This window comes from Schistocerca serialis, chromosome 7 (genome assembly GCF_023864345.2).
Source record: "Schistocerca serialis cubense isolate TAMUIC-IGC-003099 chromosome 7, iqSchSeri2.2, whole genome shotgun sequence".
Classification (NCBI taxonomy): Eukaryota; Metazoa; Arthropoda; class Insecta; order Orthoptera; family Acrididae; genus Schistocerca; species Schistocerca serialis.
In genome coordinates this window covers 514,476,562-514,498,497 of record NC_064644.1, presented here as the reverse complement: position 1 = coordinate 514,498,497, position 21,936 = coordinate 514,476,562, and positions in this window count along the sequence as shown.

Sequence of the window (21,936 nt, the reverse complement as noted above, 5' to 3'; positions counted from 1 at the left end):
CGGAAGGCAACCCAACCGTAAGCCAGCCGACGAACCAACCAACAAGATCAGTTCTGCTCCGCCCGACCAGCAAAACGACAACAAGATGTCAATAGCACATCGTTCTGGATACTGGTGCCCAATCCAGCCAAGTCAGAATAAACGCCCAAAACTACCAACAACAACTCAGCTGTCGAACTACACGCCGTGCTGGACAGCATCAACACGACGAGGAAAATACACTGCCAAAAACTATGTCAATGACCAGGGCAGGTCACCGGAATGTCAACGGCCACAAAGCAGAAAATAATGCTGGTACACTTCATTAATGAATTAAATTAAGTTGAACACCACACAGGAAGATGGCTGCAATTCTAGCCGACTTCAATGCACACACATTGTTGCTCACAGGAATCTCCCAGAAAGCGACAACCATGATCAAACGAAGAGATATGATAGCAGTTGAGGCGTGATAGTAGGTTAAGTGAGCACTCAACTTTAGTGTCCAGTCTCGGTGGGGGACGAACCTCGTAACCCTGGCAAGAAGCTCGTCACAACTCCAACCGTGCGTGCACGCCGCCAGTGGCACCGGCCTGACTGCGCACCACCGAGACTTCCTCGCTGATCTGCCCCAACCGACCGACTGCCTCACACACGCAAATGGTCAAAAGACCAAATATACGTCGGCCGATGAGATGACCAGCCGTATGACCACCCAACGGTCGTTCCCGCTCCAGTCTCCTTCTGTCGGACAGTACACATGTGTACCCAGTGGTCGGTAAGTACTGTCTGTCAGCACCTCATTGACGCTCCATCCCAGACGCTGCACTCCTGGTCAGTTGTTCGAGGCTGGTTAACAATTGTTACAGGTAGAACCTACATTCCTGTTCGCCGATGATGATCAGTGAAATGTGTTTTGTGGGGTGCGATACAGATCGAAGACGTGGATGAAACTTTAAGGTGATGAAACTGCTGTACATTAATCGCACAGGGACTGCAACAACCAGACACGTTTTTGATAGATAACAGTATTATTCCTTATCTACCACTGATGTATGCTGTAGGTATGCTTTGATTTATCTGAGAAGAGTTCCAATTGTACAGTATGAGTACTGCACGCGAAAAGATGCATTGTAACTTGCTGGTATACCGTCTGCACAAAATACAGTGATATTTCTGAGTGACCCAGCCCTGAGGACTATAGCATCAACTATTACCGTCAAATTCCGATTCGGAAATCGCGGTTTTCCTCGTTCAGAAAAAAAATGCATAGTAACCTCAAGAAGTTCGAGAATGATCGTCAGTGAAATGCGTTTCTTGGAGAGCAACACAGTTAGTCCTGGTCAGTCTCCAGCTGACTTCCAGACACACGACGACCCAGAAATACTATTGGTCGCTTCAGAGATGGTACGACAGTGCACTTATCGATAAGCGCTGCTGCTGCCACTCATGGGTAAGTAAGGCAGGAAGTTAGTGACGCCAGTAAAAGGAATAAGAAAACGAGGTGGTAGTACCGTAATAGAGGATAAACAATAAATGGCATGAACACGAGCGGCGCACGACTCAGTGTGTTTGTCTGATTTAATTCCCAGATAATGTGGGTGAAAGGGAACATCCCCATCTACCACTTAGATTTTTATCTCATCTGTTGTTTTGCTCTCCTGTTTAGTTACTATTTTCGTTTCATGATGTATGTATTTTTTTGTCTTGAAGTGGGAAGCCACTCTCATTATATGCCGTCCAATTACATTAATGTGAACACCTGTCATAAGCCTCAATAACCAGCTTTTGCAGTGCGAAACGTGCAGGAAGAGAGTCAGTGCGGTTCTGGAAAGTACCGACAGGGATGTGGAGCCATTCGACACCAGTGCTGTGGCAACTGTGCCAGGTTTCTCTGTTGAGGATCCTCGACGCGAAGAGCCCGATCGACGTAGTCCCACAGTTCTCGGTTGGGTTTGAAACCGGGGAGTCTGGCGGCCGGGGGAAAACGGTAAAGTCACACTGGTGCTCTTCGAACCAAGCACGTACACTGGGAGCTGTGTGACACGTTGCACTGTCTTGCCGGTAGATTTCCAAGGAAAAACTAACTGCATGTAGCGTTGGGAATGGTCCCCAAGGACAGATGTGAACTTGTGTTTATCCATTGTGCCTTCCAGAATGACACGAAAACATTACAAAGACCATGACGTTCTCTCCTCGTTGCGAGGTATTTGCTTTGAGACGTTTCACGCAGTATACGCCAATGGCCATCTGTCCGATGCAGCATAAAATGTGATTCATCTGAAAATGCAACCTGCGACGACTCAGTTCCGTTATTGGCGTGAAAATTACAGCCTTCCTCTCCGACAGATGGCAGTCAGCATGTTTCCATGAACCAGGCGCCTTCTGCGGAGGCGTGCATACAGCAACATTCTCTGAACGATTGTTGAGGAGACACTGTTCGCTACTCTTTTATTCATCTGGACGGTCAGTTGCTCAGCAACAGCACGTCTATTCACCCGTATATATTTCCGCAGCCGACTTTCAGTCCTGTTGGTTGGTTGGTTGATTTGGGGGAGGGGACGAAACACCGAGGTCATTGGTCCCATCGGGTTCAAAGGAACTATTCCGGCATTTGACTGAAGCAATTTTGGGAAATCACGGAAAACCAAAATCAGGATGGTCGGACGTTGATTTGAACCAGCGTCCTCCCAAATCCGAGTCCAGTCTTCCAACCACTGCGGCAATCCTGTCGTCTGTGGCTTGTGGTTCACCACAGTTGCCTCCGCACCTGTCTTAGATAGCGCCAGTTTCCCATGAAATGTATACTTTAACTACGGAGGCATGCAGATACTTGACATGTTTATCCGTGTTGGAAATGCTTCTAACCTTGACCCGAAAGCCAATGGTTGTGCCCTTTGGACGGCAAATAAATCGCTCCATTTCCTCATCACATTTCCGCGTCCTCCGACACGCTTAATATACCCTCCAGTGATATTGCTGCCACCTGCCGCCTGTGAGTGGTTATTGCATGTTAACATCTAACATGAGTTTGGTCACATAAGTGTGACTGGACCGTGTATAAATCGCGAACAGTTCACAAGGTTAGAAATATCGATAAACATCAACAAGATTCGGCTTGGCGCCTCGTGTTTTTTTCTTGTTTTAAGTTTTCCGCAGCTAGCCTGTTCAAAGAAAAGCAGCAGGCCTTCACAACAAAATAACGTAGTCTTTTAATGCCGTGCAAAAGAGCAGTACCGCAAAATTCAATCAGATTTTCAGTTATTACATTTTTGTTGTTTACTGTCCTTTGCGCACTCTCACGTATAACTGATAGTCGTGAATCACTGTTTTTATTCAATGCACTTACTCCTTGCCCCACCATTATCCTTCACCGTTTCCTGTTGGTTGACAAGCACTAACAGCGTAAACATGTTGTTGGCAAGAGTACACTGAAGTCCTTTACGTCACTGACATGGTTGTGCTTTCCTGACCTAACGTCTAATCGAGTGGTACCCCTTCCATTGACGTTAGTTCTCTGAGAAAGTACCGAACAACGTCACTTCTTTATTGACCATGATTTACTTCCAAGCCGTTTTGAGACAATCCTAATCGTTCACAACAATTTATGTGAGGGATCACTAATGAATGCATTACTATCCCAAACATGATTGTTTTTTGTTTATAGGAGAGATGGTTGGTGTATAACATCCAGTCTACTTCAAGGTCATTAAAGACAAAACACTAGCTCCCAGTGACGAGGCCGGCCGGAGTGGCCGAGCGGTTAAAGGCGCTACAGTCTGGAACCGCGCGACCGCTACCGTCGCAGGTTCGAATCCTGCCTCGGGCATGGATGTGTGTGATGTCCTTAGGTTAGTTAGGTTTAAGTAGTTCTAAGTTCTAGGGGACTTATGCCCACAGCAGTTGAGTCCCATAGTGTTCAGAGCCAGTTGAACCCAGTGACGAGGGTACAAATTAGTGGCGACCTTGTTGAAGGAAGCGCACAGACCTTCTTGAGAAACACTTTAAAAATCCTGTAGAAGCATTCGAGCTGGCATACTTTGGTTGTAAGCACAAATTTAAGTTCCCAGAACATCTCTGTTACCCTTTCATATGTTCGCATTGACCTTTTATGATGCATGCATGCATGCATGTATGTATTAAACCGAGGACCTATAAACGACGGAGAGGCTTCGTTCCGCCGTAGCCCACAGTTTTCCACAACCCAACACGCCACAGCAGTCCACCCACTCCACCGCCTCCCCACACCGAACTCAGGGTTTTTGTGAAGTTCAGCACCCGGTAGACCCCTCCGGGAACGTCTCATACCAGACAAGTGTAACCGCAAATGTTTGCTTGGTAGAATAACTATGGTGAGCGTGTACGTGGAAATGGTGTTTGCGCAGCAATTGCCTACTTACTGTAACTGAGGTGGAATAAAGGGAACCAGCCCGCATTCGCTAAGGTAGATGGAAAATCACCTTAGCAACCAACCACAGGCTGGCCGACACACCGGACATAGACACTAATCCGCCGGGCGGCACGCCTCCCCCCCTCCCCCCCCCCCCCCCCCCATCCCCCGGGAAGCAGCGGCTAGCTGGGTGGGCATCTTTAATACTAGTAGCCTGTCTCTAAATTCGTTCGATGAATGGTATCCACCCCCTACCTGCTTGATAACGACCCTTAACCAGTGGATGAGTACTCTAGAGATGAATGAACTACAGCGAGCAAATGTCTTTATGAGGCTTTATGAGCAAGTTTTCCCTGTGCTGATAACGTACAAAAATTTCATCACTCTAAAGTTTGCTCCTGTTCCACTAACTGTGTTGCTCTCCAAGAAACGCATTTCACTGACGATCATTCTCGAACTTCTTGAGGTTACTGTGCATTTTTTTCTGAACGAGGAAAACCGCGATTTCCGAATCGGAGTTTGACGGTAATAGTTGATGCTATGGTCCTCAGGGCTTGGGTCACTCAGAAATATCACTGAATTTTGTGCAGACGGTATACCAGCAAGTTACAATGCATCTTTTCGCTTGCAGTACTCATACTGTACAACTGGAACTCTTCTCAGATAAATCAAAGCATACCTACAGCATACATCAGTGGTAGATAAGGAATAATACTGTTATCTATCAAAAACGTGTCTGGTTGTTGCAGTCCCTGTGCGATAACTGTACAGGAGTCTCATCACCTTAAAGTTTCATCCACGTCTTCGATCTGTATCGCACCCCAAAAAACACATTTCACTGATCATCATTGGCGAACAGGAATGTAGGTTCTACCTGTAACAATTGTTAACCAGCCTCGAAAAAAGATCGTAAATTACACTAAAATATGGGTGAGAGTTCTTTTAAACTTTCGTTTCTTTTGAAAGGTGAGTGGAAGTTCTGTTTGATTTTGTGGAAGACTGGACTCGAGATAAGCTTTGATGCTGCATGTATGAAATATTTCACATCTGAGTGCATTGTGGTCAGAGTGCGAACCGTTGTATCTTGTTAAAAATATTCTATATTCCTGGTGAAACAAGTAACAGACAAAAGAGTCCTGGCATATGTTTGATGGTATGTATGGCCATGAACAGTTGCATTGTGTGTAGCCAGAAACTTGAATGTTTGTGCGTTCTGAGGGTGACTTGGGGCTGTGTATTGCTGAAAATAGCCTGTGTGGGTATTTCAGAGAGGCGCTGTCACTCGATGCTTTTCCACTCGGTGCTCTTCTATGCTGCCGCATTCCTGATGACAAAAACAGCTTCATATCAATAAGACCGGTATGTGATAGACTTCATTGCAGAGGTTGATGGATGCTGTCTCAAATGTTGGTCGGTATGACCGACATTTCATAGCTGTTATCCAGTAACAAAACTTTAGTTTCAGTAAGGCCTCAAGACTACGTCTGCGTAGGTGGGATCCTATATTTGGACGTCCTGCGTGTTCCAACACGCCAGAGGTAGACATCGTGATACCACTGCACTGGGTGAAGACGGCGGAGTTGAGACCGCATGTTGGCATGCGGAGCACAGACTGGTCGTGCCGTTAGAGCCATACCACAGTAGCAACTCGAGTCTGCAGGACATGAAGGTAAAGGCATGTGGCAGCTGAGGAAGTCTGTTGGTACTGCGGCCAGACCGCGACACATTTCAAACTAAATGACACGACATCCAGTCTAGTGGTGCACTGTACGAATGGGCGCTGATGTGGGCAGGTGCCATGGTCTGACGGCAGTTAGGTGGCGGCTGTGGTGGTTCGAGGATGGTGTAGCGGCAGCAGTGGCGCCAGCGAGTAGCGCTCACACAAATACACCACCACAGCGGGCTTCATGCAAGTGTCAGCGTTTGAGCAAATCAAATGCAAGTGAATACCTTTCTTGCGCTACACACACGCAATCCAGTGGCAGTTGTTTGATGACCACGCTTATTGTGGCAATGGGCTATAGTATGCAGTTTAGAACTTTGGCAAAATTATCTAGTTCTCACAGATATGTAGATTGCGCCAGCTGGCCTCCCACCATTTTAAACTTGGGGTAAGCGAATTTTTTTTTAATTTTTCGCCATTTTCAACTTAGGGAAAGGGGACATTACTGGATTTCCTATCATTTTCACATAGGTCATGTGGAATTTTTTTTATTATTAAACTTGGGAGTAGTGGGCTCTTTGGTTCCAAACTTAGACGGGCAAGTGTTTAAATATCGAAACTGTCATATCGGGTGGGGGGGGGGGGGGGGAGGAGATTGGGTAGACATGCAGGCTGCACAGTTTGTGAACTTATGACAAGTACACTATTAGCACAAGTGAACCATAACATAGGAGCGGCGAAAACCAACATTTTTTTTTTTAATTCCCTGCTATTTTACTTTTGGGAAAAGTGGTCTCACTGCCATACAGACCGGTCGAGTATCCCAGGGTCCACCACTTTCAATTCTGGTATCGCAGGGCTGGGGAAATTAACAGTCATGCAGGCAGCCTGGATTTCTCAAAAATTCGATCGTTGTACATTTTGAATCGTTATTCTACGTTTAGGACAGGATTCTGATCACGATACCTGGCAACAATGCAAACTACACCGGTAATAGTACAACTATACTATTTACGTACACCGGCCATGATATCGGCCGACCAGGAACTAATATGACAAGAATCCCGTCCTTGGTTAGATCAGAGAAGAATGAGACGCTGGTGTCAACCTCGGCCATGACCAGTAGTTTCTGAATCAACTTCTAGGGAAAGTTTTACTTACATACCGAGGCACATTCAGGCCCATTTTTTATCACAATTCCTGCAGACTAAAGGGATGAGGCATTGCCATTTTGAGTGATCGTCCGCCATGTTGACAGATTTTAGGAAACTGAAACACTGTTAGGTCTGTAGGTTACTTAATATTTCAACTTCTAGGTGCCAGCTGGACAAATGTTAGCTTTGTGTACTTTATTTAATGATCAGATACGGTATCTACTTATACCAGGTACTTAAGACGTTAGAGTATATTTGGTATTTAGAATTCTAATTCACCTAGAAAAAGAGTAGAGCGAGTAGTTACATAATTTCTGTGTCATTCGAACAAAAGTGATTGTCTGTTATCAGTTCGTATCTGACCGAAGACAATCAAGAGGTCTCGAGAGAAGCGCGTCTGCCATGAAATTAGAAACCAGGATTTTTTTCTAATAAATGACCATTTCCATCTTTACATTGAAACCTTCCCGTCTCCTCTATACCTCTTTTGTTACTCAATAACCGTCTCCTCTATATCTCATTTGTTACTGAACCTTCCCTTCTTCAATAACCTACGAAACATTCCCTTAGGATTTCTACCTCTTGCTTAATAATAATTACAAATAAGATCTTCTCTTTGAAATTAATTCTCTTTCTAAATCTTCGCGTACAAATTTAAATGCTGCTTATTAAAAGTTATTTTCTGTTTATTTCGATGAAACATAGAATGTGCCGTCGTCGTGGCCCTCAGTCGTTACCTGCTAACCCAAAACTGTTCCTTACCTTTTTTACTGTTACTGGATCGCCATCTGACTGCTACACAGAACTGCGACGTGAATATACTTACTCTGTTCTACTATACTCTATTAGCTGCTGGTGGGCTTTCATAATAAGTGGACAGCCACTTATTATGAAAGCCCACCAGCAGCTAATGGAGTTATTTATGTATTTATTACCAAAGCTGGCGTTATTATTTAATAGCAAAGCTGACGTTATTCTTTAATTAATTTGACTAAGTTACGTAAGTCACAGTTAAACTTTTTCTTGACAACAATAAAATTTTGCAAAGTTTTACGTTGATGGTTTTTTTGGGATGGATTATAGTCATAAATGCAATATTTCCGGCAAAACTTAATTATATTCTGGACGAAATGATTTTACAAACGTTCAAATGGGACTTACTTTTTGCAATAATCTTACAACTAGCATTGCACAAACATACCTTCAGTAGTCCTGAGTTTCTCAAAAAAATAATTCAATAATATTAGTGCCTCTTATGATAATAGTTAGCTGATGTCTCTGTACGTCCGTTTATAATCTCTTATAAATCATAGCTGGTGGCTGGCATGCACACCACTCCTCTCAACCTCTCGCTTCAGACCTACTACCGACTCGCTTCACATCTCGCTTACTACTGACTTCCTACGAACGCTAAAGTGCGGTCTCTCCCGCCAACAATGCTTTCTGGTGCAGACAATCCCTGCTACCATTACGAAATGTATCAATGCGCGGTCTTTCCCGCTCTTTTCTTAAAATGCATCCATACACGGTCTCTCCCGCCCTTTTTAAAATTATATCAATGTTCGGTCTCTCTTGCCAACAATACTTTTGGTGCAGACATTCCGTGCCACCACAATTATTTCCAACATGACAAATATTAATTATTCCTACTTAATCCTATTAATAAAATACAAACATCTTTCATAAATTGTGGTTTGACAATAGACAATAGAAATATACACATCTTACATAACCCTCCACTGGGTTTCCTTAAAATTTTCCTACGTCGTTAAGTCATTTGGACTTGACGTAAGGTGAAAATTTGATTATAGAAATATGTGTAGTAATAAATAAGTTTATGATAGAATATTTCTTTCAACAAAGCACATACATATAATGTCATAAGAATTTGTTTTTCTAAGTCTAACAAAGAGAATATTCAAAAGAGTATACATCAAAATATACAAATAATATGTGTCAGTAAGTTGGAAGTGTACATCAGGTAGTAAAATTTATTTATATCTCTAATAGTAACGGATGGTAAAAATTAGAACATAGTTTATGTTTCATTATAAATTGGCATCTATTACTACCATATTCAAGGAAGAGAAAAAAAAAGGAATTGTATAGCATGGCCAAAGCACTGGCAACTGTCTGTGGATGCACTCAAAAGTCCGTTTCTTTCCCTCACATAGCACAACACCAGGTTTCGCCATGTGATTCCGTCGTCTCTTTGATCCATAGTTTTAGTGTAACCAAACACTAAGTTAATCGGCGAATTGCCTGATTTGCCGCAGCTACATCAGTTCCAACTCCAGTTGTCCATTAGTAGTGATGGTGTGCATCTTGGTATGCAAGCACCTATTGACGTACATCATGACTGTGGTGTGCATCTTGCTATGCCGACACCTCATAGAAAACATCGTAGATTGAAGTAACGTGGTTCACTATTCACTTTGTTTATGCTTCATAACCATGGGGATGCACATGAATTAAGGTACAGGTATAATCATTTTGTCAAAAGTTTCACAGATATGGTTGATGCCGTTATTACCAAACTTTACATCATCTCTTTCTTCTGTGCTCATAAAAATTATTTATTTTACGTTTAAAAAGACAAAATATGTCACCTTGTGTGTCTGTAGAAAAAGTTTATAGTTTTAAGCAATTACATAAAAAACACATTTTCCATCTTTAGTGAATTTAGCCTACAGTACATATGACATTACGTGACAGACAATAACATGCACAAATATTCCCGTAAGTGGAATGTAGTAGTACATTTAGGCATCAACATTTTAAATAAAATAGACAAGTACTTTTATACAAACTATGTCACTTTCTGTGACTTCAGTATGTTTGGTAATGTGGTCGTCAGTTACGAGCCATATTGTCAGTCGACTATATATTATCTTTGAGTTGTGTAGCACACATCTTCATGGTTATTTAAGATAAAACATTTGTATTTTACGCAGAGTGGAGTGATCTGTTTTTTCTATGTATGTATCTGATGTAAAAGATATCATGTTCAATGTAGAAAAAAAAAATCGAATATCGAAGTACATATAGTAAGCAGTTTAATGTGGTCTCTGCATCCGTAGTGCTGCGCTGCGCTATGTCACCGTTACTAAATTATATTCCTTACATATTAACATTTTCATTCCCCTCTTTGTACCTCGTGTCATCTCTCTGCGTAGCCTATAATAAAATATTCATTGTTAATAATCGTCAGCGAACGACATGACTTCAATATCCCTCTGCATTACCTATAATAAAATATTCATGGTTAATAATTGTCAGCGCACGGCCTGACTTCAACATCTCTCTGCATCTGGAAAATGGCGTCAGCTCTCGGCATGACCTTTAAAGCATTTATCCATATTTCTCCATGTTCAGTACTTAAATTATAATTAAAACTGCGTTTATTTTCGTGAGCTATGACAACAATGCTGCATGCACGGGTTAAAGAATACATGTAATTGCTACTACTGTATGAAAATCATTTGTACGTGTTATACATTTACATTGAAAGTAGTCCTGTTAATTGCTTCACTTACCTTACATAATGTGAAATAAATGTCCTGCGAGAACGCTTCTAAGACTGCTATTAATGTTCAGTGTATTTATTTACGGTCGAGTCGAGGTGACCTGTTGTGCACGTAAATAACCCATTAGTAGCTCACTGTGTTCCGGCTTGCTGGGATGTGTCAAAAAGCTCATTGTTATACTCTGTCTATATGTATCCCTGTAAGAAGGTTTTTCTGTTTTAAGAATTTCTTTATGTTTGACATATGATGGGTTCCTCTCGATCTTTTTGTTCTGAGTGTTTCAATGTGTATTACATCAGCGTGTGGAGTATCTCGAATTCCGTACGGTCCTGCATATAGAAGTTCAAATTTTTTGCATCGGTTCTTCCATTTATGTGACGAATAATGGGTGCAATATGTGATACTGTTGATGATTTAGCTTTCTGACAAATCTTGCAGGATGCTACAACTTTGCGAATGTGTTTTTCCATATTACTGAAGTGACAATTTTGTCGAAGAATTAGAAAGCATTTCCTAGCTCCGTAATGTGCATAGCTTAGGTGCGTATACCATATCAATTTGTTTCTGATCCCTTCTGGAATGCATAAAAGCCAATTGTTGCCGTCTGGGTATCAGAGAATAAACAGCATATTTTGATGTATGGTGTAATTATGTCTGATTTTTGCGTTGCTCTTGTCTCGCCAAAGAGTTACAATCTCTTTTAGTGTTTCATCTTTCTGCTGTTCTCTCTCTATGTCCTGTAATGCTGATGATATAAAGTTTTCGAAAGATACTTGTTTGATATACATAATACTACGGTTGTTGTTGCAGAAGGTATTTTCTTTCTCTAGTCGTTTATGGTGTATAGATCTCGATAGTGCGTCGGCAACAACATTCTGCATGCCTGGAATATGTACATTAGGGAAGTCGAACTCTTGTAGATATAATTTCCAACGGCTTAATCTATCATGCATAAGTTTTGCTGATAATAAAAACTGGATTGCTCGGTGATCGGTATATACTGTGGTGTGTCTTCCATATAGATAATGACGGAATCTCTTAAATGCCCATAATACGAATAGCGTCTCTGATTCTGTTACAGAATAATTGCGCTCTGCTGGAGAGAGCATCCTGCTTGCAATGTGTTTAATGATTGTCTTACCTTCCTCCTCTACTTCCTGCAAAATATGAACTCCTAGTGCTGTAGTTGAACCATCTGTTGCAATGGAAAAGTTTTGTGTTGGATCAGGATGTGATAACAAAAGTGCCCTTAGTAACGCTTCTTTCAAATTCTCGAATTCAGTTTCAATGTCTTCATTCCATGACCAAATTATGTTTTTACTTGTGAGCTGGTACAGCAAGGTTGTGTCTAATGCTTCATAATGAATGAATTTTCTAAAATAATTAATAAGGCCTAAAAAGTTCCGTAGTTTATTCTTATTTGTTGGCACGTCGATATCTTTCAATGGTTGCAATTTGTCAGAGTCTGGTGCGATACCTGTTTGTGAAATGAGATGACCTAGAAAATTTTATTGATGCTTTTCCAAATTCAGATTTACGGAGGTTTATAGTTACACCGTTCTGCTCGAATGTATTCAGTAATTGTTGAAGAGTGTGGTTGTGCTGTTACCAGTTTTCTGCTACGATTACAATGTCATCTACATATGTAGTAATTTTGTTTTTAAGATCCTGTGGGAGAATTGTATTCATGCCTCGTATAAAAGCTGCAAACGAAATCGTTAGTCAAAACGGAAGTTTGCAAAATTGGTAACATTCACCAAAGCAAAGGAATGCCGTATACTTTCGGCAATTTGGATGCAATTGGATTTGCCAAAATCCTGATTTGCGGTCGAGGGTAGTATATATAGAGGTGTCATGAGACTTTTGCAGTAACTCTTCTAACGGCTGTGGTCGGTCAGTTTCTGTAATGATTATTTTATTAACCTGACGTGAATCTAAAACTAAACGGAGTGATCCATCCTTCTTTTCAACGATTTGTAATGGATTTATGTATTGGCTTGCTGCTGGTTCAATTTAACCCTGATCAATCACTTCTCGTAACTCTTTCTTAACGGCTTCTGTGTGTATATGCGGGATTGGGTAGTGTTTTGCTTTGAAAGTCTTGTGTGGCTTCACCTGAAATTCGTACATAAATCCTGTCATCGTTCCTGGAAAATTGTTAAAAACTGTTTATGTTGCACAAGAATATTTTCTAATTCTGTGCGTTCTGTGTCGTCTGTTGTTATACTGTCTCCAACCTTGCGTGTAATTGTCTCTAATACATTATACTACTGTTCCTCTGCCATGTCGTTATTATGTGTATTCGTGTATAGTGTGAGATAACAATCGTTATCTTTAGAATCTGCAATAATTTCGATCCTGTGCATATTCTGTTCTTCTGAAGATAATATGTTTTGAAATCTCAATACCACTTCACTGTCTTCCTTCTGTAATGTTAGTTATGACGATTTGAAGTCAATCTTTGCGTCTTACTGTACGAGAAAATTCATTCCTAATATTATATCAGTTGTTAAATGTGGAACTATCCAACAACTGCTGTGGAAAGTATGCCCTGCAAAAACAAACGTTAATTGTGTCTGTCTTTTGACTTCAATGTTTTTTCCTGGAAATGCTCCCTTAACTTTAGTTTTGTTTAACGGGAATACTGGGTAATCATTACTGCTATTGTATCTGTTAAATGTGTCTTCGTTAATTACGCACATTGGTGAGCCTGAACCAATTATTGCTAAAATGTTTTGGGACTTTAAATTTATCTGGATTATTGAGTGGCATATAGTTTTCTGCATGATCGGTTTTGCGTGTAACAATGTGTCTCGCACGTCGTCGAATGTAATGGCATTCTCTATCGTTATCTTTTCTCTGTCCTTATCCATAGTGCCATCATTTAGAGATTCATCACAGGCTTTCTCTAGTCATAAACGTTCAGACATTTCATTTTCTGTCGGGGAGTGTTGTGTGTTTTCTATGAGCTGTACTGTTCTACCGTTTTGATTACTAGCGGCAGGTGGCGGATGAAATCTTGTGTCTGGTAAATTCATATGATAACTTGGTTTTTGTGCATTGTTTGAATTTCTATGAAAATTATCATTGTAGGATGTCCTTTGCGGTCGGTGTTCGTTTTCTCTGCTTCTGTCGTCATAACTGTGGTTATACGGCAAGGCACGCGCGTTTCTCTGAAAAGGCTGTCTTTGTTCGTTTTGCGTATTTTGCGGCTGACCCGTATAATTGCTTGCACCTGTCCCATTTTCTGGGCCAAGAGTCATGTGGAAGTTTGACCGGTTCCGCATTTCCTGTCATATATGTGTCGTGTTATTTGGATGGTTTTGTTGTTGTCTTGGATTGTAGTGTACATTGTTGTTATACTGCTGTTCATTAAATCCCTGTATGTATTATCGATTAAAATTTTCATTTTCGCTGCAAAAGTATTTATTATGATTGTTACTGCCAAATCGTGTTTACTCAAAATTAACATTGCTTGTCTGGTTTGCGTTATGTCGTGAAAAGTTCTTATTAAAAAACGCATAATCTGCCTGGTGTACCTCTAGCAATTGCAGGCTGTCTCTAAATGCGTACACGCTGTCCTTTTGCTGGCCTGTTAATAATGATACTTTTAATGCTCTGGGGAGTTTTGAAATACACAGCTGTATTAATGTGGATTGACTGTATGGCTCATTGAGGTATTGGTTTTGTTCAACCATATACTCGAAAAATTGTGTGACTGTCGGGAAAGTAGAATTCTCGAAATTTGGCAGACTAATTAGCCGACCTTTAATGCTACTCTGTGTGGTATCTGACCAATACGCTGCTAGAAATGCTTCCTGGAATGCCTCTACTGAAAAACACTGTTTAGCAATTGGTCGCATTCTTCTCGCTCGTTCCCCTTCAAGAAAACTAATAAAAAATTCTAGCTTATGTTGAACTGGCCATGACGGTGGGAGTGCCGCATTGAATTGTTGGATCCATTCCAGTGGATGTATTTGCGTCCTGTCGTTTTTAAATGTTTTAAATTTTCTCACTGAAAGGAAATGCTTGTGGTCGAAACCATCATGTCTTTCTGTGTACTTATTATGGTAATGTTGTGAATATGAATTTATGTGTCTTTCTGCCTGGTTAAGATCTCTTACTCTCTGAAGTCTACCGACAATATATGTATTGTGCATCTGATGCATGTCGTAATGGCGTGTGTTCTGTTGTTTGCAGTTGTTTCTTGTGTGTCACCTATCCCTTGCTGTCAAGAATTGATTTTCTGGTGTAACAAATTATTACGTGTTTCTAGGTCTACGGTTGTTTGTTCCACATTTTTAATTTGCGTATCTTTACTATTAGAAATTGTTGAACTGAGACTGGTGTAGTGTCATCTGATTTACCGTCATTGTTAGTATCTAACCGGTCTATTCTTGTAGTGAGTTCGTTGATCTTTTCTGTCAATTCGTTTCGTAGTTTACGATTAGTTTTGGTTACTTTCTTAAAATCTGATTTCAAATTTTCTGACTCTTGATTGATTTCTATGTGTTCTATTTTGTCAGTTAGTGTCAGAACTTCTTCTGTTAATTTATCCCTAATATTCTGGTTTTCAGTGTCAGTAGAAATTTTCGCCTCAATTGTGTGTGATTGGATTTCCGTGAGCCTCTCTTGTATTTGAATATTTGTCTCCTTAACCGTTTCGATTTCTTCCGAAATCGAGTGTATGTGATTGTCCACGTAAGTTTTTCCCTGAGCAAACACTTTCTTTTTGTCGTCCTCTCGCTGTTTAGTAATTGGTTGTAATAGTTCTTTTCGTTCTTTATCCTGCGATCGCAGCAGCTTGCGGTAACGTATCAAACAGTTTTCTGTGTGATTGTTAAAACGTTCATCAATGTGAGCGTTTTGTTCACAAAAGTTCTCTGTCATTGTTTCTCGTATGCTAACTGCGAATGATTATTGTTTATCTGTTATTTCTTGAATCTTGGCGTGTAATTCTTGGTTTGATTGTGAACATTTTTCAGCGACTGCCTGAATTTCTACCTTGATTTCGTTTTTTAGGTCTGCTGATTCTTGTGCCCTTCTGTTAAAGTTTTGATTCATGTCTTGTCTCATTTGTAGCAAAAATGCCATTATTGGATCCGTTTCGGATTGACTTCTGTGTGTATTTGTATTCGTTGTTAAAGGTTGTACATCTGTGATCATTTGAACATCCTCAGACGATTGTAATCGTGTCACCTCTTCCGTGGTTTCGGAATTTTTGTCAATAAAACTGTGATATCTGCTACTCAGATTGTGTAGCTGTGTACCGTTTGAATCTGTTTCGGCACGTAATGGAGTGACACTAGTTGACTGCATTATAGTGGTTTCGTTACTGAAACTATTATGTCTGCTACGCGTAATTTGTAGCTGTATAGCGTCTGTTGTATTTAAAAACAAATTATTTTGCACTAATGTCTCATTATCAGTTGGCATTTCTGAAGTTAATTGTTCGTCAAAAGATTCCATGTTATTACTACTCTCGAATGTCTGTTTCACTATCACGTTTTTCACACGTATTATTTCTGTCTATTCCTGAAAAGAATTTCTCGTCAGTATTTGCTACACTTTTACCGCTTTGAGAATGAGTAATTACTCTGCGGGACATTGTCTATAATTAACACACGCAACAAAATATAGCACTGTTCAAAGCGGATTCAGCACTAAACAAACACTTTTCAACGGAGAATCAATAGCGCAAACAGAATTGCCGATGGTCTGTGAATTAAAGGTATACAGTTTAGTATAAGCGTTGCGCCACTTAACACTATCTTATTCATACAATTGCCAGAGTCAGTATATTCATTTTCATAGTAGATTCATTAAAGAGTCTTATTGATTGGATGTCGCCAAGTGAAACCTTCCCGTCTCCTCTATACTTCTTTTGTTACTCAATAACCGTCTCCTCTATATCTTATTTGTTACTCAACCTTCCCTTCTATAATAACCTAAGAAACCTTCCCTTAGGATTTCTACCTCTTGCTTAATAATAACAAATGAAATCTTCTCTTTGAAATTAAATCTCTTTCTCAATCTTCGCATACGAATTTAAATGTTGCTTTTAAAAGTTATTTTCTGATTATTTCGACGAAACATAGAATGTGTCGTCGTCGTGGCCCTCAGTCGTTACCTGCTAACCCAAAACTGTTCCTTACCTTTTTTACTGTTACTGGATCGCCATCTGACTGCTACATCGAACTGCGACATGAGTATACTTACTCTGTTTTACTATATTAGCTGCTGGTGGGCTTTCATAATAAGTGGCTGTATTTATTACCAAAGCTGACGTTATTCTTCAATAGCAAAGCTGGCGTTATTCTTTAATTAATTTGACTAAGTTATGTAAGTCATAAAACTTCCTGGCAGATTAAAACTGTGTGCCGGACCGAGACTAGAACTCAGGACCTTTGCCTTTCGGGGGCAAGTGCTCTACCAACTGAGCTACCTAAGCACGACTCACGCCCCGTCCTCACAGCTTTACTTCTGCCAGTACCTCGTCTCCTACTTTCCAAACTTTACAGAAGCTCTCCTGAGAACCTTGCAGAACTAGCACTCGTGAAAGAAAGGATATTGCGGAGACATGGCTTAGCCACAGCCTGGGGGATGTTTCTAGAATGAAATTTTCACTCTACAGCGGAGTATGCGCTGATATGAAACTTTCTGGCACATTACTTTTTCTTGACAACAATAAAATTTTGCAAAGTTTTACGTTGATGGTTTTCTTGGGATGGATTATAATCAGAAATGCAATATTGCTGACAAAAATTAATTATATTCTGAACGAAATGATTTTACAAACGTTCAAATGGGACTTTCTTTTGACAATAATCTTACAACTAGCATTGCACAAACATACCTTCAGTAGTCTTCAGTTTCTCAAAAAAATAATTCAACAATATTAGTGCCTCTTATGATAATAGTTAGCTGATGTCTCTGTACATCCGTTTATAATCTCTTATAAATCATAGCTAGTGGCTAGCATGCACGCCGCTCCTCTCAATCTCTCGCTTCAGACCTACTACCGACTCGCTTCACATCTCGCTTACTACTGACTTCTTACGAACGCTAAAGTGCGGTCTCTCCCGCCAACAATGCTTTCTGGTGCAGACAATCCTTGCTACCATTACAAAATGTATCAATGCGCGGTCATTCCCGCTCTTTACTTAAAATGTATCCATACGCGGTCTCTCTCGCCCTTTTTAAAATTATATCAATGTGCGGTCTCTCTTGCCAACAATGCTTTGGTGCAGACATTCCGTGCCACCACAATTATTTCCAACATGACAAATATTAATTATTCCTACTTAATCCTATTAATAAAATACAAACATCTTTCATAAATTGTGGTTTGACAATAGACAATAGACATATACACGTCTTACAACATCAACATCTGATAACTTATGCAAATACGCCGATTTAATCCTACTCTAATACCAAAATTCGTGGTAGAGCGACGCAGTTTATTTTATTTGTTATCACTCGATAGGTATTACGAGCTAAAGGAAACGCAATCAGTTTACCGTTCTGATTTGTCCCGAAGTTTACAGAATATTTCGTAACTGGAGGCCAGATATTAAAGGGAAAACCGTTTCGGTTTGTCTCTGCATACGCTGTATTGCCGACCAAAAACGACAGAAATGCCGAGACTTCAGCTTGTGCCTTTCATTTCGCCACCTGCGCTCGTTATTAAATCGCTTCTACTGTGTGTTCTCTTTGCTTACGAATTCCCCTTCCCCTCTCTCTCTCTTTTTTTTTACCGATGCGCTGCTGAAATCGCGATGGACAGTGTTTCCAATTTCCTATATGAATGCAATTCCTTTCAGTTGGATAACATCGACAGCGAGGTAAACAGTATCGTTGTAAGCCCGCGGAATTTCCGACGCTTTCCATTCAGACGTCAGAGGCAGCGCGTCGCACGAGAGGCCTCCCCCCCCCCCCCCCATCCCCCCTACCCCTTAACCCCTCCGCCACTAGTGGAGCGCGTTCCACCGCTTTTAATCGCCCGGTTCTCGCTTTGTGTGTGGCGGCAACCCGCTTACTCATTTGTCCGCGTGCTTTAGCCGTCTAACCGGCTGTGTCGTGGGTTCTGTAGTGCCATCGTTGCTGTCGGTGGCTTTTGTTAAACAGATTACGAGTCCCACTCCCTTCCCACAAACCACACGGAAAGATTTGCTGTACTCACCTGTATAACAGAGGAAGTAATACGTGTGTCAGATGTAATATTTAGCTTTGACCGTGATTCTGCATAGTGACTTGAGACTTCCTTCTGGCGTTCGATAATAAATTGCGGCCCAAAAAACTGAGTGGAAGGTGCTGTAAAAGCTCTAAAATGGAAGCATATTTGTTATTCAGCGTAGGTGATTTAATATAGCTCAGTATAAAAAAACGTTGTTAAATCTCAAACAAGTTCACACATCTGTGGCGCGTAAATTGAATGACAACACATTCTGTTAAATTTAAATTCTGTTTTATCATTTTTTAAAGCGTGATCGAGTAATTGTAATACCTGTTGTCCTAAATCTTTATAGCCAAAACTGTACTGATTGTAGAGGATCTAGAACTAAACAATTCGTAATCAGGAATTAATGATCACGAACAATCGTGTGTTGTACCACGAGACGCCCAGCTTCCTGTGGCATTCTTGATCGACTATTGACTCCTGTTACAACTGTCAGACCACAGAGCAGCGAATTTACGTAATTATTTAGCACATATCCTCCGTATACTCATCACGGACTATTAAATTGCGCCCTGGGGTATTACTCAATTAAGAAATTTCAGCTGTTTCTCAGCGCTGTTACTTCTAATATCTATATCGCTCATCTTTGTAGTGGTGCGAATATTAAACCAAATCTTCCATTGTAGAGAAATTTTTAAAAGAGAGTTCGGTATGGTTGTTTTTAGTTTGTTACCCTGAAATTTGATTTCTCTGCCATTCACGGGTCTCTAGACGTTACGTTGATGCTGCTGAGAGCCTTTGGGTGTAGTAAGATGTCTGTTGTGGTCTACCAACACAAGTACAAGGATAGCGTAACAATAGGGACAAGAAAGGAGGCACGAATGGCGCTAAAACAGAAATAACAATCATCCATTTATTGCATCATTACACACGCGCATCATGATATATGAGACATTATAATTTCCATACTCAATCAATAAACAATATGTATCACAAAGGGCACACAGAATGGAGTTTAAAAAATTACAATTGCGCCTCAACTCCGCTATGACAAACTGTGTGCATAATGAAGGCCGAACAATTTTACCAATGTAAGAAATAGAAAAAAATACTAGCATAAAATTAACGAAAATGCCTTGAAGGAAATGTTTATGAGAAGAACACGACGGGTCCGCAAGGGAGGAGGCAACACAATACTCAACTCAGGTGCACCAAACAAACAACGGACACCAGGCCGCGCCAGCAACGGACACGTAAGGCACGCAACTACCCTCTCCGTTGCGGTTCGGCGCGTTCCACCCAAGTAACAGCTACCTGAAACATTTTAATACTTGGAACAGTACACCAGTGATCAGCAAATTAACAAAAAACAGTATAATGACATAAAATTACAATAATTTATGAAAATCACATCATATGACTATGAGCTTAAGGTCTTCCGGTAATAGATTAAATTTCTCTGTACCCAAGTTACACTTACCGCAACAAAATTATATCATTTAAGTGATACTGTTATTTTAAAATAACAGAGTTCGAAGAAACCTTTCCGCCAATCCATTGAAAGGAGGGTGTACAAAGCAGTGCCGATCTCTAAACAAAAATTATTCTGCTCTGTTGAGATGAACTGAGGACTCTTATCTGCTAGAATCGATTCTGGGAGATCTTAAATCGAAAAGACGCAACGTTAGGCCTGGATGGTTTTCGTTGATGACATTGACTTCAACAGTGAAAAATATGGAAACCTGCAGCCGGATATCAGGATATTACGATCATCCAAGAGTTGCCCAGAACGGAACCTGCAAAATCTGAATGATTGTGAAACCACGGGGATATCGTGTCAAACCAAGGAAAACACAAACCTAGTGCTGCTACATCCTAGCTTTGCCATGTCATGCATACCTCAGCCATGCATTATATATCTTTGACAATGTACCTCCAAAAGACGTGTCGACTAGTCAACCGTTTGGTGAGAACCATACCGCAACAGCCTTCGTGAAATAATGTCAAGACGTGGCTTGTGGACTGAGCACTCTGATGTGGTTGCTATCTCCTTCAAACAGGAGGTCTCATGTGGGCAGCTCATGTCTGCAAGTCCATTCTTCATGAACAGCTTGACGTCTTAAAAGACCGGATTCTCAAGTGACCCACAGGGATTACTGTGGCCTCGTTGGGCGTGCTGATCACCACTGCCTTGGCTTCGGTATCAGTGCTTCAAGCAGACTTCAGAAGCTGCATCAGCGTCTTTTCTGAGTAGAAGACATGATAGGATGTCTCTGTCAACACGTTGCGCTGCAGACAGGTACTGGTTATCATGGCGGTACCCCAAAATGTATAGTGCCGATCTCTGCTGGCGGCGGGCGGTCCTGGTCTGAATATTAGCATGGGCATGGAATAGTGATAACATAGGTTTATGACCCGTTAACAGGACAAATCATCGTCCATACACATAATGGTGAAATTTCCTCAACACAAAGGTGGTAGCTAAGGCTTCTTTTCGATTCTGTTCTAATTTCGTTGTGCTTGCTGTAACATCTTGGATACAAATACAATCGGGCTTTGCGAGAAAGACTCGCCCCCAAGCCGCAGTCAGATGTAACTGCTGCCATTGTCAGGGGCTTGGAAGCATCGTGTGCCATTAGTCATGTTGGGTAGAGTAGAGCCTGCTTGAGGTCTCTGAAAATCTTGGCACAAGTGGAGGATCATTTTGATCAGTGAAAAGATATCATCCAAACAATTTACCATTACCCAGACATCCCAAGTAAGGTGTTACAAACAGCGTTGGGATATGGCTGGTGGACTAGCGATGATATACCGAAAAAGACCTTATGGTATATTGATGACCAAGATGGTTTTTGAGGCTTCGTTCAGTGGAAGGTGAAAATAAGCATCCTGTAGGTCAGTTTTTGCAAAAATTATATCACGAACTTTAGGACCAGGGTACGTCTTGATGACGGGCGTTGGTAGTTGGCTTAAAATCTCCACAAATCTTCAATGGTCCGTTCTGTTTCTCAACGATCACTATAGGGGTGGCTCACTCACTG